This window comes from Pteropus vampyrus, unplaced genomic scaffold (genome assembly GCF_000151845.1).
Source record: "Pteropus vampyrus isolate Shadow unplaced genomic scaffold, Pvam_2.0 Scaffold528, whole genome shotgun sequence".
Taxonomy (NCBI): Eukaryota; Metazoa; Chordata; class Mammalia; order Chiroptera; family Pteropodidae; genus Pteropus; species Pteropus vampyrus.
Window position 1 is genome coordinate 2,712,635 of NW_011889309.1, and position 22,246 is coordinate 2,734,880.

Sequence of the window (22,246 nt, forward strand, 5' to 3'; positions counted from 1 at the left end):
TTTAACAGTAAGGAGCATATATATTGCATTGTGTATTCCCCTCCCATAGTTAGATTTCTTTCTGTCATCACATATTTGACCCCTTTTACACCATCTACCTGCCCCCCTACTCTCTGTTAACCACTAGTCTGGTGTCCATGTCCATGAGTCTCTGTTTCTTTGTCCTGCTCATTTGTTGCTTTTAGGTTTACATCTCACATATAAGTGATATCATGTGGTTTTCAACTTTGTCTGGCTTATTTCACTTAGCATGATTATCTCGAGGTCCATCCAGGTAGTCACAAATGGTGGTATTTCATCTCTTCTTATTGTTGATAAATATTCCATTGTGTATATATACCACAGCTTCTTTAGTCAATCATCTATTGTAGGACGCTTCGGTTGCTTCCATGTCCTGGACACTGAATAACGCTACTATGAACATCGGTGTGCAAATACTTTTTGGATACAGGTTTTCAAGTCTTTTGGGTAATTATCCAGGAAGGAGATTGCTGGATCAGATGATAGATCAATCCTTAGTCTTTTGAGGAATCTCCATACTACTTTCCATAGTGCCTGTACCAATTTGCAGTCTCATCAAGTGTATGAGGATCCTTTTTCCTCTACATCTTCTCCAACATATGTTATTACTTGTCTCGTTGATAACAGCTGTTCTAACAGATGTGAGATGGTATCTCATTGTGGTTTTGATTCTCATTTCCCTGATAGCTAGAGATGAGAATCTTTTCATACATGTCTTGGCCATTTGTATGTCTCATTTGAGAAGTGTCTGTTCAGGTCTTCTGCACGTTTTTTATTGGATTGTGTTTTGTCGTTATTTAGTCACAAGAGTTATTTGTATATTTTGGATATGAGGCCCTTATCGGAGGTTTTGCTTACAAATATCTACTCACATTTGGATAGTTATCTATTTACCTTGTTGACAATTTCTTTTGTGGTACAGAAGTTTTTTTAGTTTAATGTAGTCTCATTCATTTACTTTTGCTTTACTTTCCTTGTCTTTGAGGTCAAATTCATAAAATCATTTTTAAGCTCAAGGTCCATGAGTTTAGTTCCTATGTATTTTTCTATGCACTTTATTGTTTCAGGTCTTATATTCATGTCCTTAATCCATTTTGACTTAATTTTGGTGTATGGTGATAGAAAACAGTCTAGTTTCATTCTTTTAAGGTAGCTTTCCAGTTTTCCCAGCATCATTTCTTGAAGAGGCTTTCCTTTCTCCACTGTATGTTTTTGGATGTTTTTGTTGAAAATTATTTGCCTATATAAACATGGGTTTATTCCTGAACTCTCAATTCTGTTCCACCGATCTGTACCTCTGTTTTTTCTGCCAATACTATTTTGATTACTCTCTCTTTGTAGTAAAATTTGAAGGGAGGCAGAGTGATTTCTCTAACCTCGTTCTTTTTTTCTCAAGATAGCTTTGCTGATTTGGGGTCTTTTGTTCTTTCATACAAATCTGATGATTTTTTTGTACTATTTCTTTAAAAAAAAAGCCGATGGTCTTTTGATGGGGATTGCATTGATCTTTATAATGCTTTAGGTAATATAGTCATTTTAACTATGTTGATTCTTCTACTCCAAGAACACAGAATATCTTTCCATTTCTTTCTATCCTCTTTTAATAGGGTCTTATAGTTTTCATCATATAGGTCCTTCACTTGTTTTGTTAGATTTATTTCTAGGTATTCACTTTACTTTTTTTGTTCTCCTCGGAAATGAGGGTTTTAGAGTGATTAATTATGCTGTTTGTTCTTATTTTATGTACTTTCAGTAATCTGTATCTGTTTTTGTACATTTCTTTGTAATTTTAGGTTTATTGTATTTTGGTACTTGTGTCTAAACGTCTAAATTAATATTTGGTTTTTCATTTCTCATATATATATTTACTGTTTGGCAATCTCAAACCTTTTCTATTCCTTCTTCATGGTACAGCTCAAGGTTAACCCATTTGAAAAGTCTTCTCTGATCACTCATTTGTTAGTTGTTCACTCTTCTATACCACGCTACACTGTGTACTACCGCCAGGCCTCTCTGCAAGTCTTGAACCGATATTCATTGCTGTGCTTAACCTAGAGCTTGTTGAATACAAAACAACAGCAGCAAAAACAAAAACAACACAAGAGATGTACCATATTTATGACTTATGGGATGCGATTTATCTTTCTCACTTTTATTTTAGCAGTAATCTAATGAACTAGTAGACCAGATTACTTAATTTTTCTATGTTCATTTATCAATCCTTGAAAAATTTCCTCTTTAAAAATGCTTTCTGTTAACTGGGACTATTTTATTCATAATTCATTTCTTTAGTTCATCATATATTTATTATGTTACTACTTTCACACATGATTAAAGGACTTTAAAAGATAAAAGCTAGTAGTAAAGCGGAAAATTGTATTTAGAAGCCCTGGATTAAAATCTTAATACAATTGAGTGAAATGTAATCCTAAACTTGATAACAGCTAACACAGTGTGAAAATCTGAGGGCTACGTGGTTCCCTTTCTCTCAAATTCATCAACTGTGAAACAATTCCACTATTTGGATAATTATTTCAATCATCCTTGGGATAAAGTTTGCATTTAGGAATTTGAGAAAATTGATGAAGGTGACAATGTAATATTTGAATCTTCCAGAATCCTCCATTATTACAAACAGATAGAGATTTGGATAGCCAAATATTGGGAGACAGTAAGCCTTTTGTAGTACTACACATTTTGCTGAGTGTGCAAATGTGGCAATGCCCTGATCAAGTTTCACAGCTGTCTATGCAACTCGAAATTCTGAAAAGTGACATAATTTTGCAGGAATGCATCACATAGTCCAACAATTAACCTGATCTCTCACATTTGACAAAGACGTGCTATCGCTTGTTATCACAGTGGCAGAATCTCTAAGTTTAGAGTTCTTTGAAGTGTATTCCACTCATGAGAAGGTTTTATTTGGCTGTACAATTTGCCTGTGAAATTTGGGGCTTAGGGAGAGCTGCATCACTATGCAGATTATGCTGATATACTTACTAGTATCTTTTGTTGTAATAAAGTTCTTTGTTTCAGACCAGGAATCTTTTCTCTTTTATAAATATCTATGGATCTTTACTGGGCTAAATTCGTAACCTGTATAGTTATTTCTGCATAAATTCTCCTCCTTCTACATCTCCTTCTCATTCTCAAACTTATTTAAGTAGGAAAATAGAGCCTCAAACCAAAACTCCACAGATAATATCTACGATTAAATAAAGCAATAAGCTGATTTCCAGATCACAGAATGTTAGTGGTTGTGAAAGACAACTATCGTAAACAAAATCTCTATAATATCAGCAAGTATTTGACCACTTCTTTTTAGGATGGTCAGGAGAGCCAATGAACCCCCAAGTTGTACAGCTGCACTAAATGAAAAGTTACTAAGTGAATAGAAAAAAGTAGCAGGACAAAAGTCCACACAAAGGAGAAAACACAGAGAGCAGAATATAAATTGAGCAGGACAAACACAATAGGGCAAAATAGAAAGAACTTACCATCTGCATACACTGTATGAGCACATACTAATAAAGTGGTAGCTTCCCTGTTTATAAAAGTGGCTCTTTAAACTGCTGCCTTTTAAAGTATTCCTTTGCGGAGGAGAAGGGAAAGCAGAATGTCTTACGTATAGTGTCATTGCCGCATGAGGTGAGAAATTTCTCTGATGGCGTTCTTATTACTCTCTCTTCAACAATGTTGTTCTAAAAATGAACAGTAAATGTGTTATGGAAAGCATATGGAAGTTTAAGACCATCTCTAAAGTGTATCGATAAGGCACTGAAACATTGTTGGAGCCTTAAAGCTGGGATTCAATTTTATTTAAGCAGCAAGTTATATCAATCTGCAGAATAATTATTGAACCAATAACTGTAAATTGAGCGAATTCTATTCTGCAAGCTCCTGTTTCAACCTAGGCTCCAAACATATCTTATGGGGAAAATGATAAATAGATAATGGTAATTGCTAGCAGTATTGTGATGCAACCTTGGAAACTTTCAACATCCACAAAAAAAAAAAAAAGGATAAAAAAATGGGAGTTTCATGGTGGAAATTGAAGGCATTCTCCAAAAGAAGTTTTGATAAGGTCCAAAAACTCGATAGGAGGCTTAAAGCAGTGATCCATGTGTGTTTAGGCAGGAAGTTAGATATTCCTGAGGAGTAATGCAAGAGAAAATGTTGGGAATTGACCGACACTATCGTGCAAGTTTCTGTTTCAACCTGGCCTCCAAGAATCCTGTAAGGCAAGTTGGAAACAGATAATCAGAATTGCCGGCAATACTGTTCTAACAGTCCAGTTGACATCTGTAGTTTGTAATAGCTCTCTGGAGAGGACATCTTTTTAATCCGCGTCCTCCTCAACGCCATTTCATCCAGGAGCGGAAAATGTGATGTCGAAAGCCTATGGACGTCGAGGGCGATCTTTCAAAGACGTTTCACTAAGGAACTGAAACACACCTAATACCTTAGAGCTGGCATCCGATTGTTCTTCACCTGCAAGTGAGTTCGTCCTGCGGGATAACGATTGAGACAATGGCTGTGAATTGAGCTGCTTCCTACCTGCAAGCTTCTGTTTCGACCCCGCCTCCACCCGCAGCCTGTAGAGCGAGTTGTAGACAGATCTTCGGACTTGCCGGCAGTAGCGTCCTAACAGTCGAACTGACTTCAGTAGTTCGTGATGCAACCTATGAACCTTTGAACATCTGCAAAGTGTGAGAGCGACTGGGAAAAACTGTCAGTCTTCCCATTGGAAATTCGTACGAAGCAGGTTCACGCTTCGGATGGGAGAGTGTATGCTGAGACCTCAAACTGTTGCGCTCAACAGTGCGGCTAGAGGTTTCAATGCGGTGGTTCGGTTGTTGTCATGAGGACGGCAGAGGAAAACAACACCCATTAGAGACAGTTTAAAGGCCGTCGCAAAGGAATTGCACTGTCCTATCGCCAAGTACATGTTTCGGTCCTAATATGGATTGGGGTATGCAGGAAGTCTGAGGAGGCAGTCAAGCAATCAGTAAGAAAAGACGAGAGTTCTTATCTGATTTGTAGTTTGTCTAACACGCCGCTCTTAGAGCAGGCAAGCTGCCCTGGTATTGTTGAGCAGAGCGAACTTCGAGCCGAGTCCGACACGACTGTAGCTGTGTTTACGATGCGGATTCTTTCAGTACCATAGAGCTGGTTACAAACTGTCTCTCGGGATCCATGGTTTGAACTTACCCTCTGCACACACTGAAGGAGCAGGTCCTGATACAGCGGTCGCTTGCCTGTCCTTTACAAAAGCAGCTCTTGAAGTGCTGTCGTCTAAAGTGTAGGTTCGCCGAGGCGAACGGAAAGGCACCAGGCTTTGCGTGTGCTGTCACTGTCGAACGCGGTAAAGAACGTCTCCGGCGAGGAACCGGCCTCAGGAACTGGCCTCGGGAACGCCGTTCCCTAAAAGACCAGTAACTGGGTGGTGCGACGCAAATGGAAGCGGAAGGCCGTCCGCAAGAGGCGTTTTCGGTTGTGAACCGATACCCTTGTGGCGCATTACAGCGTGCGTCCAGGAGCGCGTAACCGGAGTTTAGATTACTCGGTGGAATAAAGCTTGAGGCAGCGGCCGTGAATTGAGCCACTTCCATGCCGCATGCCCGTGATTCGAACTGGACTCCAAATGCAGCCTGTGTGGCAAGCGCTAGATAATTGGACTTGCTTGCAGTAGAGTTGCAGCAAGCGCCTGGACAGCAGCACTTTCGGATGCAACTGGGGAATCTTACCACGTCTACAAAGTGTGAGAGCGAGTCGGGAAAGCTGGCAGTTATCACGCTGGAAATTCTCACAAAGCGGGTTCGGGGTGCCACGTTTTTGCAAGGAGGCTACATTCTGAGGAGACCGCAGAGTGTGGCGGTCAGCAATGTGGTCAGAGGTTTGAATACAGTGGTTCGTTTCTTGTCACGACGAGGCGATAGGAAAACTGTATCCTTTCGCGACAATGCGCCGCACGTGCAAAGGAAACAGGGTTGTGGCTCCCCGCAAGCTTCCATCCTCAGAGCAGTAACTGATTCGGTCGTAATATTGGCATATGTTGGGAAGTCTAAGCCGGCACGCAAGGAACATGTAGGAAATGATTAGAGTTCTTACTTGCAATTTGTGTAACGCATGTTCATTTTCTCAACCTCTTTGCCCCAGTGTTCTCGAATAGAGTGAACCTCAAACCCAGCCTGCCACGTGTGTAGCTCTGTTGGTGAGACGAGCTCTTTCGGTACCGAGAGCTGATTGGAAACCCTCTTTCGAGATCCATGCTTGTGAACGGACCCCAGGCACGGACTGCGTGAGCCGGCCACAATACGGTGGCAGCCTGCGTGTCGTTCAGAAAAGCGGCCCCGGAACAGCGGTCCCGTACGGTGACCCTTTGCCGAGGAGAACGGAATGGCATTGTTTCTCGTGCGTCGTGTCATTGACGAAGGTAATGAGAAATCGCCCTGGCGGGAGGTTGTTTTCGATCTGTCCTTGGCGACGCCGAATTATATGCGAGCAGAATATGTGAAGAAGAGAGCATATGGACGTTGAAGGCTATCTTGCAGAGACTATTTGATGAGGAGCTGAAACCCTGTTGGAACCTTAAAGCTGGGATCCAGTCGTGCTGAAGCAGCAAGCGAGTTCACTCTGCCTCATTTTTCAAGGAGTATATATTCTGTAGAGACCCGAAAGTGTTGTGATTAACAATGTAGTTAGATATTTTAATATAGTGTTTCAGTTGTCATGCTGAAGGCATAGAAAAATTCTTTTTTTTAGGGGCCATTTAAGGGATATTGCAAAGAAATTAGTTTTTTGCATACTTGCATCTTCTTATCCAGTAGTGCAGTAAATGATTTAGTACTAATAATTTTGTATGTTGAGAAGTGTAAGCAGGCTTTCAATCAATATATAGGAAGTGATTACAGTTTTTAACTGTAATTTGTGTATTATGTTTTCATTTTAGCAAGTATTTTGCTCCACTGTTCTTGACTGGTGTAATCTTCAAACTTATTGTGCTACGACAATAGCTCCGTTTCTAATGTGATCTTTTTTCAGTACTAAGATTTGGTTGCAAACACTCTTTAGAGATCCATGAAACACTCTTTAGAGATCCATGCTCTTGAACTTACCATCTGCACGGACAGCATGAGCAGTGACAGGTTTCCTGTGTTTTATAAATGTGGCTCTTTAATAGCAGTCCTGTACACGCTTCCTTTGCTGAGGAGAATCAAAAGCCACATTGTCTTGCGTGCATTGTCATTGAAGAAGGATCATGAGTAATCTTTCTGGCGAGGAGTTATTTTTCATCTGTGTCCTCTGCCCCGTCATTCATGCATGAACAGAAAGTATATTGTAGAAATCATATGGAAATTTAAGACCATCTCTAAAGACGTTTCAATAAGAAATTGAAACACTGTTGAAGCCTTAAAACTGGGATCCAATTGTGCTTAACCAGCAAGTGAGTTCACTCTGCAGAATCATTCTTGAGGCAATGGCTGAGAATTGAGCTCCTTCCATTTTGCCAGCTTCTGTTTTGACATGGGCTCCAAACTCATCCTATGTGGCTATAGATAAGGAGATAAGCTGCCACATTTTGAAAGGGAGGATATATGCTGTAGGGACCTCAAACTGTTGCAATATACAATGTGGATTGCTATTTCAATACAGTGGTTCATTTGTTGTCATGAGGAGGGGATAGGAAAACTATATCCTTTAGAGACAGTTCGGAGTACATGCAAAAGAAACAGGTTTTTGAATACCTGCATTCTGTAATTCAGAAGTCCAGTAAACAATTCAGTGCTAGTATTGGTAATGCTGTTAAGTCTGAGAACACACTCTAATATATAGAAAGCGAGTACAGTTCTTACATGTAATTCATGTAATACTTTAAAATGGAAAATGAAAACTTTAATACATTAGAGAGTCATCTGAATCCATGGTGAGAGGTATTTATGGTATGCTCTCAAACGTAATTGATTAGAGAAATATTAATTTTCAAGAGATTCTGGGGAAAAAAATAGAAAATCAAGACATGTACTTAAGAGTACACTGATGTTGAACATTTCTGTAATACAGTTTCCAAAAGGTTGTATGTTATCATTTTTATATATTACTCTTATTATAAATAGGTGTTCTTAAAATTACAGTGCATTTAAAGAGAATTATTTTTCCTTGTAGAGTAAAAAAAATGACCAAAACATTGTATTTTAATTCTAGATTTGTTTGGAATTAACAACATCATGGGTGTTATCTATGTGAATCCTCCTCTGGATTATCAAACAAGGACAAGCTATGTGTTTTTGAGTCCAAGCTGACTCCCGGAAGTGGTCCTCACCAATCTTCGAGTGCCTTGAAAGTGTTATATTATATAAGGGTTTTCCTGTAAATTGATGGTGTTCTGTTCATCGTCTAATGAAATAGATATGTGTAAACGTTCTCAGTGAAATATTTAGAAAGATCGTGAACACTCGCAGATGTTTTTCCATTGATTTTATTTTCTGATAGATGACAACACTGAGAGGACTTCATACTCCTGAAATGTCAAGACGCTAAGACACTATTTCCAGACTTTGTGAACACTGTCATTATTTGAGCATGTTAGATAATCAACTTTATTCTCATTCTGCTGTGAGGAACTGGCTAACCCTCTGGGATGTGGTGTATTGTTAATGAGTGTGTGACTGCTAGACAGTCCCTCAATTTTGTGGTTTCTGGTACTTATATATTTTCTTAGAATAGAGGAAACACTAGTTAAAATCAGTGACTAACATAGATCAACACATATAAGTCGCATTATATTTAAATCACACCCATTTCTAGGAAATGAAAATTAGCTTCACTTTAGAAAGACATAATGAGAAAAGGTTAAGTGACTTCCTAAAAATGACACTTGTCAGTAAATGAAAAGTTGAAGATTCAGTTTGATATACTTTAACCACACAGAGAAGCAAGTAAAAGCCAATTTGTGAAGTGGGCCAGCACAAATTCTGTGAGATATTACCAATAATGGGATCAATGCTATCTTTTTTGCATTCATTGAGGTAATACTTCTTTGCAACTAAGCACTCCATCTTTTTTTTTTTAATAATCACACCAACTTTTTTAGAATCTAGGAGACCCAAGAAAGCCAAATTGAATTTATCCATTAGTAGAATAGAGGCTCAGAAAAAGCATGAAGTGGGAAACAAGATCTGAAACATTTACCTCTTGCTCTGGGGGCCATGCCTGGACATCTCATCACAATACTCTATCAATCAGCATTTTTAAAAGGGAGAAGAGGAAAGAAGAATGAGCCTGAGCAAGTGTACACGCACACACACGAATGCAAGTGGAAGAGAAAAGAGAGTAAGATGGGAGTAAAATGTAGAAGAGGCATTATGAAGTTTCCTGTCTGAGTTCAACTGATGATCATTAAAAATAATTACTTTTTTCCTTTCCTTCAAATCTCACTTACTGATCTAGCATAGTTGGCAGCACAGGTATAATCAAATCATTTGAAAAAATCAGGTTATATACAGTGTGTCTTTGGAATTAAAGGAATTAAGTTGTCTTTCATGATTAAAGATCACCTGCATAATTAAATTGTTTGAAAATAGCATACCAGTTCTTTGCTTTTAAAATCTTTAAACTACAGGCAATTATATTTTTTATAAAATCTAAGGAGTCAAAAGGTTAGCATCGGCCTAATTAACATTATGTAAATTCCCCTATTGCATATAAAAATAAATGTAAAAGTTCATTGAAAACTGTATTTATCATCTTCCTTTGAAACAAACAAATAGTTAAATTTAAAAAGAAACTTTTGGTAAATATTAAGGTTGTGGAACTTGCTATTTTTACAAAATAGCTCTGATTTCAAGGAAGAGAAATATATTTAGTGTTCATATGTTAATGTGATGCAAATAGCTCTCATTACTGTCATTTGAATGTAAATCTAAGGATAATAACAATTTACCTAATGCACACATGTATGCTTGTATGTGTCCCGTTATGCATGTAGAGGTGAGATAGAATAGCGAAATCATGAATTATCCTCTCAGAAATTCATGAAACCTAAATACTAACTATTATTTTGTTTAATGCCTGATTCTTGATAATTGTTACTAACATTTCATAACTAACCTTTGCCTCTTCAGTGTGAAATACACGCTCGTGTGTTTCTAACACAGTTTTATTTATTGATGACTGTTAATGGCCTGTAATCAATTACTAGTCCCTTAGCTGTACAAATAAGATCATTATGTAAATTAAGTTTAATTAATTAATTATTTAAAGGTTCATCCTTTTTTCAGAATTAGCCACCCTATGGATTTGAGCTCTACCACTTATCATATGAATAAAGATAATAAACAGAATAAATTGAATTCATTAAAGCAGTTTTTTATTCTGATTTCTATGCCAAGAAGTTGCTAATGAAGTCGTTTGCAAAGTAAGTTTTATGACTATGCTGTAACTGCATTTAATATCTAAATTAAAATTCATAATTAAAATAGAAGAAGTTTAGAACTCATTTCCAAAATTTGACATCCGTAGTATTTAAAACATTTTAATGTTTCAGTATGGAATATCTCAAACATAAATAAAATTACAGAGACTCTTACAATTAACCTCCATGTATCAACAACCCAGCTTCAAAATTATCAAGTCTTGGGAATCTTTTTTATCTATACTACTAATTGCTCCCTTATTCCATTATTTGGAAGCAGAGCAGAGATATAATATTTCACCTGTAAATATTTTAATATGTATCTCTTAAATGTAAGGACTCTTAAAACTTAATCACAATACATTTATTACTTGTCTCCAAATTAACAAAACTTCCTTAATATCAACAAATATCCTGTCAATATTTATATTAAAATTTTATTCACATCAGAATCCAAAAAAGATGCATACATCACAATTGGTTGATAGGTCTTTAAGTCTTTTTTTAATCTATAGGCTTCAGCGCTGTCACTTCTTTTTATTCATCTTGTTCAAAAAACCAGATTCCTGAACTCTGGATATTGATGACTATACTTTCAGTGGCTCACTTGATATTTTTCTCTGTCTCCTCTATTTCCTATACATTGGTAGCTACATACAGAGTCCTGATTAGATCCTTGTTTTGTTGTTGTTGTTAGAAATAAATCATAGGTGATAGAATATCCCCCTTACCATCAGGGTATACACTTTCCAAGATCCTTGGTAGTTGCTGGAAACTTCAGATAATATTTCACCCTATATGTACCATGTGTTTTTCCTATACATATATACTTATGATAAAGTTTAACTTATAAATTATCACAGTAAGAGAGTGATAAGGATAACTAATAATAAAAGAGAACAATTTTAACAATATAATAAAAGTTATGTCACTGTTTTTACTCATTTCAGGGCATCTCTTGCTGATGTTTCAGTGTTTTCTGATGCAATGCATTGCTGTCAAATGGAATACATTTTCGCTTCATATCTTCTGTCCACAAATGTAATGTCTTGGCCATGTTAACTAAACACTTGTCATGCACCATGGCCACAACTTTCAGTTTGCGGTGCAACACAGCAAACTTAGCACAAATTTCTTTTCCTTCTCCACAATTTCATGGATAGAATTTGTTCTTACTGTAGATTTTAGCATATGGTTTGTTTCCTTTCATTATGAAGTGGGGGAACTTTTACCTTTGACTTAAAGGAAGTACTTTATGACTTCACTTTGGCATATCCAAATTGCTAGCATCACGACTGTTGCACTTTGGGGCTACCATTAAGTAAATATGGGCAAATTGAACAAAAGCACCACAATACAAAGGGAGGCTGATCTGAAAACCCGCAGGGCTACTAAAAGTCTAATGAGCAGGGAGTGAATACAGCATGGAGACACTGCATGAAAAGGTTGATTCACGTCCCGGGTGGGAGGGAGGGGGAGAGATTTCATCATGCTACTCAGAACAATGCACAATTTGAAACTTATGAATTGTCAGTTGAACTGTTTATGTCGGAAATTTTCCATGTCGTATTTTCAGATGACAATAACTGAAATGAGGAAAAGTGAAACCAGGGGTAAGGAAGGGCTATTGTATGTACCATTTCTTTAAGGAAGTACACCAAATCCTTTTGACTCTCTTTTTGTGATAGTAGCATCCACTGATAGTCATTTACTACCTATTAATTCCTTTCATTTTTTTCTGTGTTTATTAGCTAAAATATTTCTATAAAGAGGAGCTTCTCCATATCAAATAATTGGTTGCCATGAGATCCTGTTCCCATAGTAAAGGCAGGAGGAAAAAAGGTATATTTCTTCCCTTTAAGTCACTGGATTTCAAAATAATAAGTTGATTCACTTTGATACTTCAAATGTGACTACTGAGATAACTATATTTGTTTTTATGAGCCATTTAGATTCTGTTGAAAGTACTCAACTCTGCTGTTGGAGTTTAAAAGGAGAAACAGACAATTTACAAACAAATGGGCAGGCTGTACTCCAATAGGTAAACAAATGGAAGTGACTGTGCTCCAACAAAATTTTACTAGTGTGGACCAGCCTTGACCAAGGGACTGTAGTTTGCTGACTCTTGTTCTAATCTTTACTTTTACTTTACATAATATGCTTAGCACCCTCTTTATTTTCTTTTGGCTCTTGTTTGTATGTTTTCTAACGTGAGCAATGCTTCTGCTTCATCTCTACCTTTCCCACACATCTAATTTGAAGTAACATGGTTTTCTCACTGTTAATATTGATAATATAATCAGTCATATAGTTATTTGTATCTTGTGCTCTAGTAGACTCCTCAGAGCAGGCTCATAAGATCAGCATTTGCTATGTTCATATGCATTATTTCAAGTTTATCTAAGACCCTTGTAATTGAACCTAAATTTGGCTAGATATTTTATGTGAGCCTTGATTCATACTTTTTCTCTTTGACAAATATTCCATTTTTTTCTTCTATGAGGCATTACTCTCAAAAGGTGAAACTGTAAACTGTTTTTATTTTTAAATGGATATTGGACTTATTTCGAGTTTTTGAAGAGTTTACTTTTCTTTTAAGTCCAATAATTTATTTAATATACCTCCATGTTGGCTACACTGAGTCATTTTCTGCATATATAAGATATATCCATTCAAGCACTATTTCAGGAAAGTTTTCTTAAATTCTATATTTTATTATTTTTTCTATTTCCTTAATTTGTTTTTCATCTTAGGAGACTCATTACATAAGTGATGAATCTTCTCCTATATTTTATATTACATTCTCTCTGATCCATTTAATATCTTTATACATTACAATTAGATTTAAAATTTTTATTTATGATTTTTTTCTCATTCTGACACATGTTTTTTATAGCTTCTTTTTTAAAATAAACTAGCTTGTTTCAAAATATGAAGGTACAGTTTTTATCTTTTTAAAAAATGACATGGCTCATTTTCTTAGAGCCATTATTATGCTTGCTATTCTCTTTTTACTTTGAAACTTCTACCATGACCCTTTTCTATCGTTCATGTTTAAAATAAATTAGCTTTTTCATACGATTAAAAAGGAAGGTGTACTAGGATAGCTTTTCAAATTCACAGTTCTGGAATACCTGTTTTCGTTATATTTAGAACGTGTTCAAAATGTATATCCTTTTATTTTTGAAATCCACTTGCTTTTTCCTATTTCCCACTTTAATTGGAGAAATTTTCTTTTCTTTTTTTTTATTTCTATGTTGCCCTATTGTGTCTGTTCTGCTCATTTTATATTCTGCTCTCAGTGTTTTCTCCTTCGTGTGGACTTTTGTCTTGCTACTGCTTTCCTATTCGCTTAATAACTTTTTCATTTAGTGCACCTGGACAACTTTGAGGGTCACTGGCTCTCCTGACCAACAGAAATCCTTATTGTTCACTGAACATTCAAAAAAGAAGTGGTCAAATACTTGCTGATATTATAGAGATTTTGTTTATGTCAGTTGTTTTTCACAACCACTAACATTCTTTGATTTGGAAGTTAGCTTATTACTTTATTTAATTGTATATATTACCTGTGGGGTTTTGGTTTGGGGCTGTGTTTTCCTACTTAAATAAGTTTGAGAGTGAGGGGGAGACCTAAAAGCAGAAGAATTTCAGCATAAATAACTATACAGGTTATTAATTTATCCTACTAAAGGTCCATAGATTTTGATAAAAGAGAAAAGATTCCTGGGCAGAAATGAAGGACTTTATTACAACAAAAAAATACTAGTAGGTGTATCAGCATAATCCGCATAGTGATGTAGCTCTCCCTAAGCTCAAAATTTCACAGGCAAATTGTACAGCCAAGTAAAACCTGCTCATGAGTGGAATATACCACAACAAACTCTAAACTTAGAGATTCTGCCACTGTGATAGAAAGCGATAGCAAGTCTTTGTCAAATGAGAGATCAGGTAAATAGCTGGATTATGCGATGCATTCCTGCAAAATTATGTCACTTTTCAGAATTTCCAGCTGCATAGACAGTCCTGTGTCCCAGGTGAAAATTGGTCAGGGCATTGCTACTCTGGCACACTCACCAAGATGCGTAGAACTGCAAAAGGTTTACTGTCTTCCAATATTTGGCTATCCAAATCTCTGTCTGTTTGTAGTGGTGGAGAATTCTGGAAGATTCAAATATTACATTGTCACCTTCATCAATTTTCTCAAATTCCTAAATGCAAACTTTATTCCAAAGATGATTAAAATATTTGTTCAAACAGTGGAATTGTCTCACAGTTGATGAACTTGAGAGAAAGGGAACTATGTAGCCCTCAGATTTTCACACCATGTTAGCTGTTATCAAGTTTAGGATTACGTTTTCACTCAATTGTATTAATTTTTGGTAATCCAGAGCGTCTAGATACACTTTTTTGCTTTCCTAACTACTGGCTTTTCTCTTTTAAACTCCATTAATGATATTTGAAAGTAGTGGGTAACATAATAAATAAATATATGATGAACTGAATAAATGAATTATGAATAAAATAGTCTAAGTTAACAAAAAGCATTTTGAAAGAAGAAATAAACATAGAGAGAAAGACCAAGTAATATTGGTCTACTAGTTCATTAGATTACTGCTAAAATAAAAGTGGGAAAGCTAAATCACATCCCAATAAGTCATAAATATATCTTTTGTGTTGTCGTTGTTGTTGCTGCTGTTGTTGTTTTCTATTCAACAAGCTCTAGGTTAAGCTCATCACTGACTATTGGTTCAGGACTTGCAGAGAGGCCTGGTGATAGTACGCAGTGCAGCGTGGTACAGAAAGGTGAACAACTAATAAATGAGTGATCAGAGAAGACTTTTCAAATGGGTTGACCTTGAGCTGTATTCTGAAGAAGGAATAGAAAAGGTTTGAAAGGAGAGTGCCAAACACAGTAAATATATATGCGAAATGATGAAAAACCAAGTATTAATTTAGAAGTTTAGACAGAAGTACCAAGATGCAATAAACCTAAAATTACAAAGAAACACAAAAACAGGTACAGATTACCAAAGGTATATAAAATAAGAACAAACAGCACAATTAATCACTCTAAAACCCTCATTTCCAAGGAGAACAAAATAGTAAAGTGAATACATAGGAATAAATCTAACGAAACAAGTGAAGGACCTATATAATGAAAACTATAAGACCCTAATAAAAGAATTCGAAAAAGATACAAAGTAATGGAAAGATATTTAGTGTTCTTGGATTGGAAGAATCAACATAGTTAAAATGACCATATTACCTAAAGCATTATACAGATTCGATGCAATCCCCATCAAAAAAACCTTCAGCATTTTTTAAAGAAATAGTACAAAAAAATCATCAAATTTGTATGAAAGCACAAAGACCCCAAATCACCAAAGCTATCTTGAGAAAAAAAGAACAAGGTTGGAGAAATCACTCTGCCCGACTTCAACTTATAGTACAAAGCTACAATAATCAAAACGGCATGGCATTGGCAGAAAAACAGATGCACAGATTGGTGGAACAGAATCGAGAGTTCAGGAATAAATCCATGTTTATATAGGCAAATAATTTTTGACACAAACATCCAAAAACATACAGTGGAGAAAGGAAAGCCTCTTCAAGAAATGATGCTGGGAAAACGGGAAAGCCACCTGAAAAGAGTGAAACTGGATTGTCGTCTATCACCAAACACCAAAATTAACTCAAAACAGATTAAAGACCTGAATATAAGACCTGAAACAATAAAGTGCATAGAAAGAAATATAGGAACTAAACTCATGAGCCTTGGACTTAAAAACGATTTTATGATTTTGACCTCAGAGATAAGGGGAGTAAAGCAAAAGTAAATGAATGGGACTACATCAAACTGAAAAGCTTCTGTACCATAAAAGAAACTATCAACAAGATAAGTTGACAACTATCCTAATGGGAGTAGATATTTGGAAGGAACGCCTCCAATAAGGGCCTCATATCCAAAATATACAAAGAACTCGTGCAACTCAATAACAACAACAAAATAAACAATCCAATCAAAAAATGGGCGTAGGACCTGAACAGACACTTCTCAAACACAACATACAAATGGCCAACACACATATGAAAAGATGCTCTTCATCCCTAGCTATTAAGAAATGCAAATCAAAACCACAATGAGATACCATCTCACACCTGTTAGAATAGCTGTTATCAACGAGACAAGTAATAACATATGTTGGAGAAGATGTAGAGGAAAAGGGGCCCTCATACACTTGATGAGACTGCAAAGTGGTACAGCCACTATGGAAAACAATATGGAGGTTCCTCAAAAGACTAAGAATTGATCTACCATGTGATCCAGCAATCCCTCTCCTGGGTATTTACCAAAAGTCTTGAAAACACGTATCTGAAAAGATATTTGCACACTGATGTTCATAGTCAGACAGAGAAAGTTGAAAACAACATGATATCACTTATATGTGGGATATAAACCTAAAAGCAACAAATGAACTGGACAAACAAATAGAGACTCATGGACATGGACAATAGACTAGTGGTTAACAGAGAGTAGGGGGAGAGGTAGATAGCATAAAAGGGGTCAAATATGTAGTGATAGAAAGAAATCTAACTATGGGAGGGGAACACACAATGCAATATATATGCGCCTTACTGTTAAATTGTACGTCTTAAATTTACTGGATTTCATTAATCAACGTAATCAAAAATTAATTAATTAAAAATAATTTTTAAAAAAAGGTCAAGCAAAGATTTTGTGTGAAATAGTCCTTTGAGGGAAAAAAAGGTGTAAAATATTTGCATTGTTTCTCATCCCCCCAGTTGTGCATCCCCCACCTCAGAAAAGGGGGGATCGTGAGGATACATACTTTCTTCTCAGTTTTAATGTTAGCAACTGAAGGAAGACCACTGTGTCCTTTTGTTTCATAGGGCACAATGAATTCATGTCTGAGACCCGTTATGTAATCCAGAGTGTAAACTATAGAGATGAAAAGCTATTGTGATGGCTGGAGCAGAGGAACAGAACAGCGACTTTAAAAGAAGCTTGTACTCATAGAATTATGCAGGCAAAGAGACTGTGAATGATACTCAAGGTCCATATTTGGGACATATGTGAATGTTAGTTTTTGTAGAACCCATTTAACAGGGTCACATAGAGAAGTGATGAAAATGCAAACAGCAAACCTGGAGATGAATTGCTGAACTTCTCCTGAAGTAATAAAATGGAATTAAGTGAAAGGTGCAGGCCTAATCAAGTTGCTGCAGGAGAGCACTCCGGTGCCAAAAGTATCCATAAACAATGTCTCTTTTAAACGCAGGTCTGACCCAAAGCATGGACAGCCACTTCACGATAGTAATATTGAATTTGGAACTTCCCTCCCCACCTTACCAATCTTTTCTCCTCAGTCTCCAACTGCAGATGATGGCAATCTGAATTTTAAAAAAAATCAGTTTCTAGTAAACTGGCATGGAGGTGATGAATAGAGAAAAAGGAAGTCTTTTACAACCTCTTCCCTAAAGGCAGTAGACTTTCCAGGAACACAGCTAGGAAGAGAGAAAAAATTTACCATTAAAGAAATTTAAAATATTGACTGCTATATAGAATGAGAGAATCTTTTATCTTTAAAACATGTCATGATCATCGTACTTTCTATTAACTAGAACCACATTTTTAAGAACTCGTGGGATTTCTTGAGCTTTTGCTTGACAGCAGAAGAAAAGACTACAGGAAAGAGTAGAAAAGAAAAATAGACATTTATGATTATATTTGATATATCCATATTAAACATACTGATATTTCAGTGTGGCTCGAGAACAGAATATATTCAAAACATTTGTAATGAATTTAAACTCCATGAGGCAGACTTTTTTGTCTATGTGTACTGATGTATCTCAATAGCTTAAAATGTGCAGCTCATGAATATACTCGATAAAGGTTTGTCCAGTGAATTAGTGAGTCAGGAAAGTTAAGGGCAGATTATGAAGGGATTTGAATATCAGGCTAACAGTATGCAAATGTGCAACATGTATACCATCTATACTTCCTATGCCATAGCAGACTTGTCACTTTTTCATTGCCATTATTTGAGTAGTCATTAGAACAGATGGAGCCAGTAAGATGTCTTAATTATGGGAATGTGTTTAGGAGCTACCTCACAGTGCTTGATATTGCAGGGATTCTGAAGAACTTTGGAGGCTTTCTCTCCCTCCATATATTGCTGGAAAGTAAATGCAGATTTCTCAATCCTTCACCACAAACCCTCTGGTTTTCCAGATTCTCAATTTTTATTTCTCTTCTGCTTTTCCCATTCCGTCTGGTATCTATAATTTCTTCTTTGCTCTCATGTTTCTTTTGGCTCCCATTATTTTTGATCATATGATTATCTTCATTTTATGAATGAAAGATAAGTGTGAATGCATTAATGTTTTGAATATGTTCTTTCAAAATTATGAATTCTCTTTCATTCCTGTCTATGATCTCTGTCTCCTCAGACCGCCTCAGTCTCTCCCAGGTTCAGGATAGAATGCTCTTGGTCCTGAAAAGTCTTCAAGGAAATGTGTTCAGAAGAACTTTCACAGAATTTTACATCAATATTACTGTCACAAAAATCATCTTTATAGCTCAGTTTGATGTATGGAGTGCTATAATTGAAGCATAAGTTTTCTTTTATGGGAAAATGATAATTATTGTTAAATGTGGAAGAAAAAAATTTTAACTTTCTATAAATATGCCATTGTGTTTTGATTCAATAGCTAGCCTTTCCATAAGGAATAAAAGACAGGACAATTAAGATAAACCTTAAACTGTTGATATAACATCCCAAATGCTATTGATTTCATTTCATTGTTTTGCTTTAGGGTACAACGTGTAATACGCTTCATTGTCTTGGCTTTTCTAGTTCCAATCAGAAGGTCTGTGACAAATAATGCTAATGACGCTTTACTCATGATTAACTGACTTACAAAAGCATTCCTCGTATAACTTGAATAACAACATTGGAGAATGTTATGTTATTTTTTCAGTCCTGATATCCCAGGTATGTTCATGGCCTTCTATTTCTAATATAAACATAGAACTGTGTTCTAATATAAACACAGTTCTAGAATCTCTAGTCAAACTTTATTACTTTAAATGTTAGAGATCACTTTGTGAAAACTGACTCCGCAATGTCTTTTGGATATTTTTGTTTTAAACATTCTAGGCATCTTATACACACAGTTGAAAAAATTACGTTTTTAATAAAATAAATTTCTCTATCCTAGGAAATGATTTAATTGTGAAAAATAGGTTTGCTGAAAATATAATTTTAAAATGGTTACAGAATTTTATTAATACATTTATGAATCCAAATACATTGAGGCAATATTCCTCCCAAAATTGATTTGCTGAGCCGGTGACAGTGATGTGTGATTTACCTTTCTTAATTAGAGTATATATATCTGCAAATGTAATATGAAGGAAAATCATGTTTCATGAGGAAAACATTTTATATGGTTTCCTTGTACATCTAAAATTAAAATATTTAAGAGTTAAGGAATTAATAAGCTGGTTTGCGTTAACTTTTACTAACTATTATACTAACAATAAGCAATTGGGCCAAAACTTAAGAGTTATATATTTTTTCATTATTAAAAACTTCTATTTAATTAATATAGTTAATAGTTTAATATTTTCTTAGACATTTTAATCTGAATTTAATTTGGCATTTAAAATAGAGATCATTCATTGGTTCGCAAATATTTTCACAACCTTATATTCTGTTTCTGAGACCAGTAATCATTTGATTGCTAGTAAAATCCCAGAACTATGCAATTGGAAACCCCCATATTTTAAGTATTTTTAAAGTATTTTTCCATTAGACTTGACATGCAACATTATATTAGTTTCAGGTGCACTACATAGTGATCAGACATTTACATACTGATGAAGCCATCACCCCGATAATCCCAGTACTCCTCTGACACATACATAATTGTTACAATATTATTGACTATATCTCCTTTGCTATAATTTACATCCCATGACTATTTTATAACTACCAATTTGTGCTTCTTGATCCCTTCCCTCTATTCACCCATACCCCCAACAACAGATGGTTCCCATCTGGCAACCATTAAATGTTTTCTGTTGTGTTTGTTAACTATTTGTTGTTAGATTTCACATATAAATGAAATCACATGGATTTGTCTTTCTATGTCTAAGCTATTTTACTCAGCATAATACCCTCTAGGTTCATCCATGGTAGAAAACGTACATTTCAATAGAGGCAAACTATGCCTTATTAAAGGTGGGGAAAAGAAACACATAGCAGGAAAGAGAACAGGACAAATCTTCAGAAGTTTCATTTTCTCAGATTCAGTGGGGTTCTCAATTCTGTTTTGTTTGCCATTTTCTAAGTCACTATGCACATAAAACTATGCACAGAAGAGCTAAAACTTAATAAATTAGATACATTACAGAAATAGCAACATTTCTATGAATGGAAGACTGAAGCCATTCTTTGGATAACATAAGAATAAAATTAATTTTAGCCATTAAAAATATGGAGGAAAATTATCAGAATCTTCTCCAAAATCGTAATCATTCATATTTTTTATGAGTGCTGTAATTGACCCTCTGAAGTCTATTTTTATACAATCAAGGTCGGGTTTTCATTATAAAGACAGCCCTAGTCTTTTTAATATTTTGCTAAAGATTTACCATAAGATTCATTTTGTTTATTTTTATCTCATAAAAAATGGAAAGTAAACACTCTTTTCTCTCAGTGACACATTCTATTTTGACCAGCTTTAACAAGTTGCAGAATTTTTTGATTGAATACTCTAAGGAAATAAAAAATAATGAGACATGTAATAAATTTCAACATTATGTTTATATAATAGAAAGAAATGTGGGGGAAAGAATCACATAGAAGGAATATAAATAGAAAGAACCTTCAGAAGTTTCGTTTTCTCACCTTAGTGGGGTTCTCGATCCTGTTTTGCTTGGCAATGTGTTTCTCAGTTCCCACATTAATTCAGTCATTTTCCTTTAATCTCAAGAAATAACTACACCTTGCTGCTTTTGCTTGCACTATTATCTCTAAAATGTCCTTCCTTCACTTTTTCCCAGATAAGCTCCTATTTTACAAGGCTGAATGTAAAAGTTATCTCATTTTGGAAGCTTTCCTTAAATTCCATTATTCCTGTATCATGGGAAACAAATACATCTGGCTCATGATATCTCAAAGGCAAGGATATAATATTATCCAATTTTGTATTGCTCAGTCTCCATTCAGGGGCACAGGTACCATGTTCGTGATCTCAGAGGAGATACAATTTGAGATGGATCCAGAAGGACAGAATAGTATAGATAACAGTATGGACATGGAGAAGATCTATTTCAGGGAAAAATAGTGAATACTTCTTTGCCTATACAATAGACAATTTACCTCATAAATTATGTTTGATGTAGAGGGGAAGCAGAATTTGGCACCCAAAATATGCCTTTTGCAGTATTGATTATTTTAAGCTGGTTATTTTTAAGAAAATAAAGATTCAAGAAAAACTTCTGAATTTCACCATAACTGTTTGAAAGAAGCATCCTATTATCATAGACACTTATTATTTAATATGAACTAGGTATGACAAACAGGGGGAAACCAGCAAGGCCCATTTGATCAACGTCCTTTCTGTGTCCCGTTGTTAAAGACAGCTCAACAAACATTGTTTATCAAACATCTGATTTTCCATCTCCATGTGAATTGCAGTCCTGCCCTTTGGAGCCCCAAACCACAACAACCCCCCAATGTCTTCTTAGCTCAAGATGTCATATAAACCTTAACT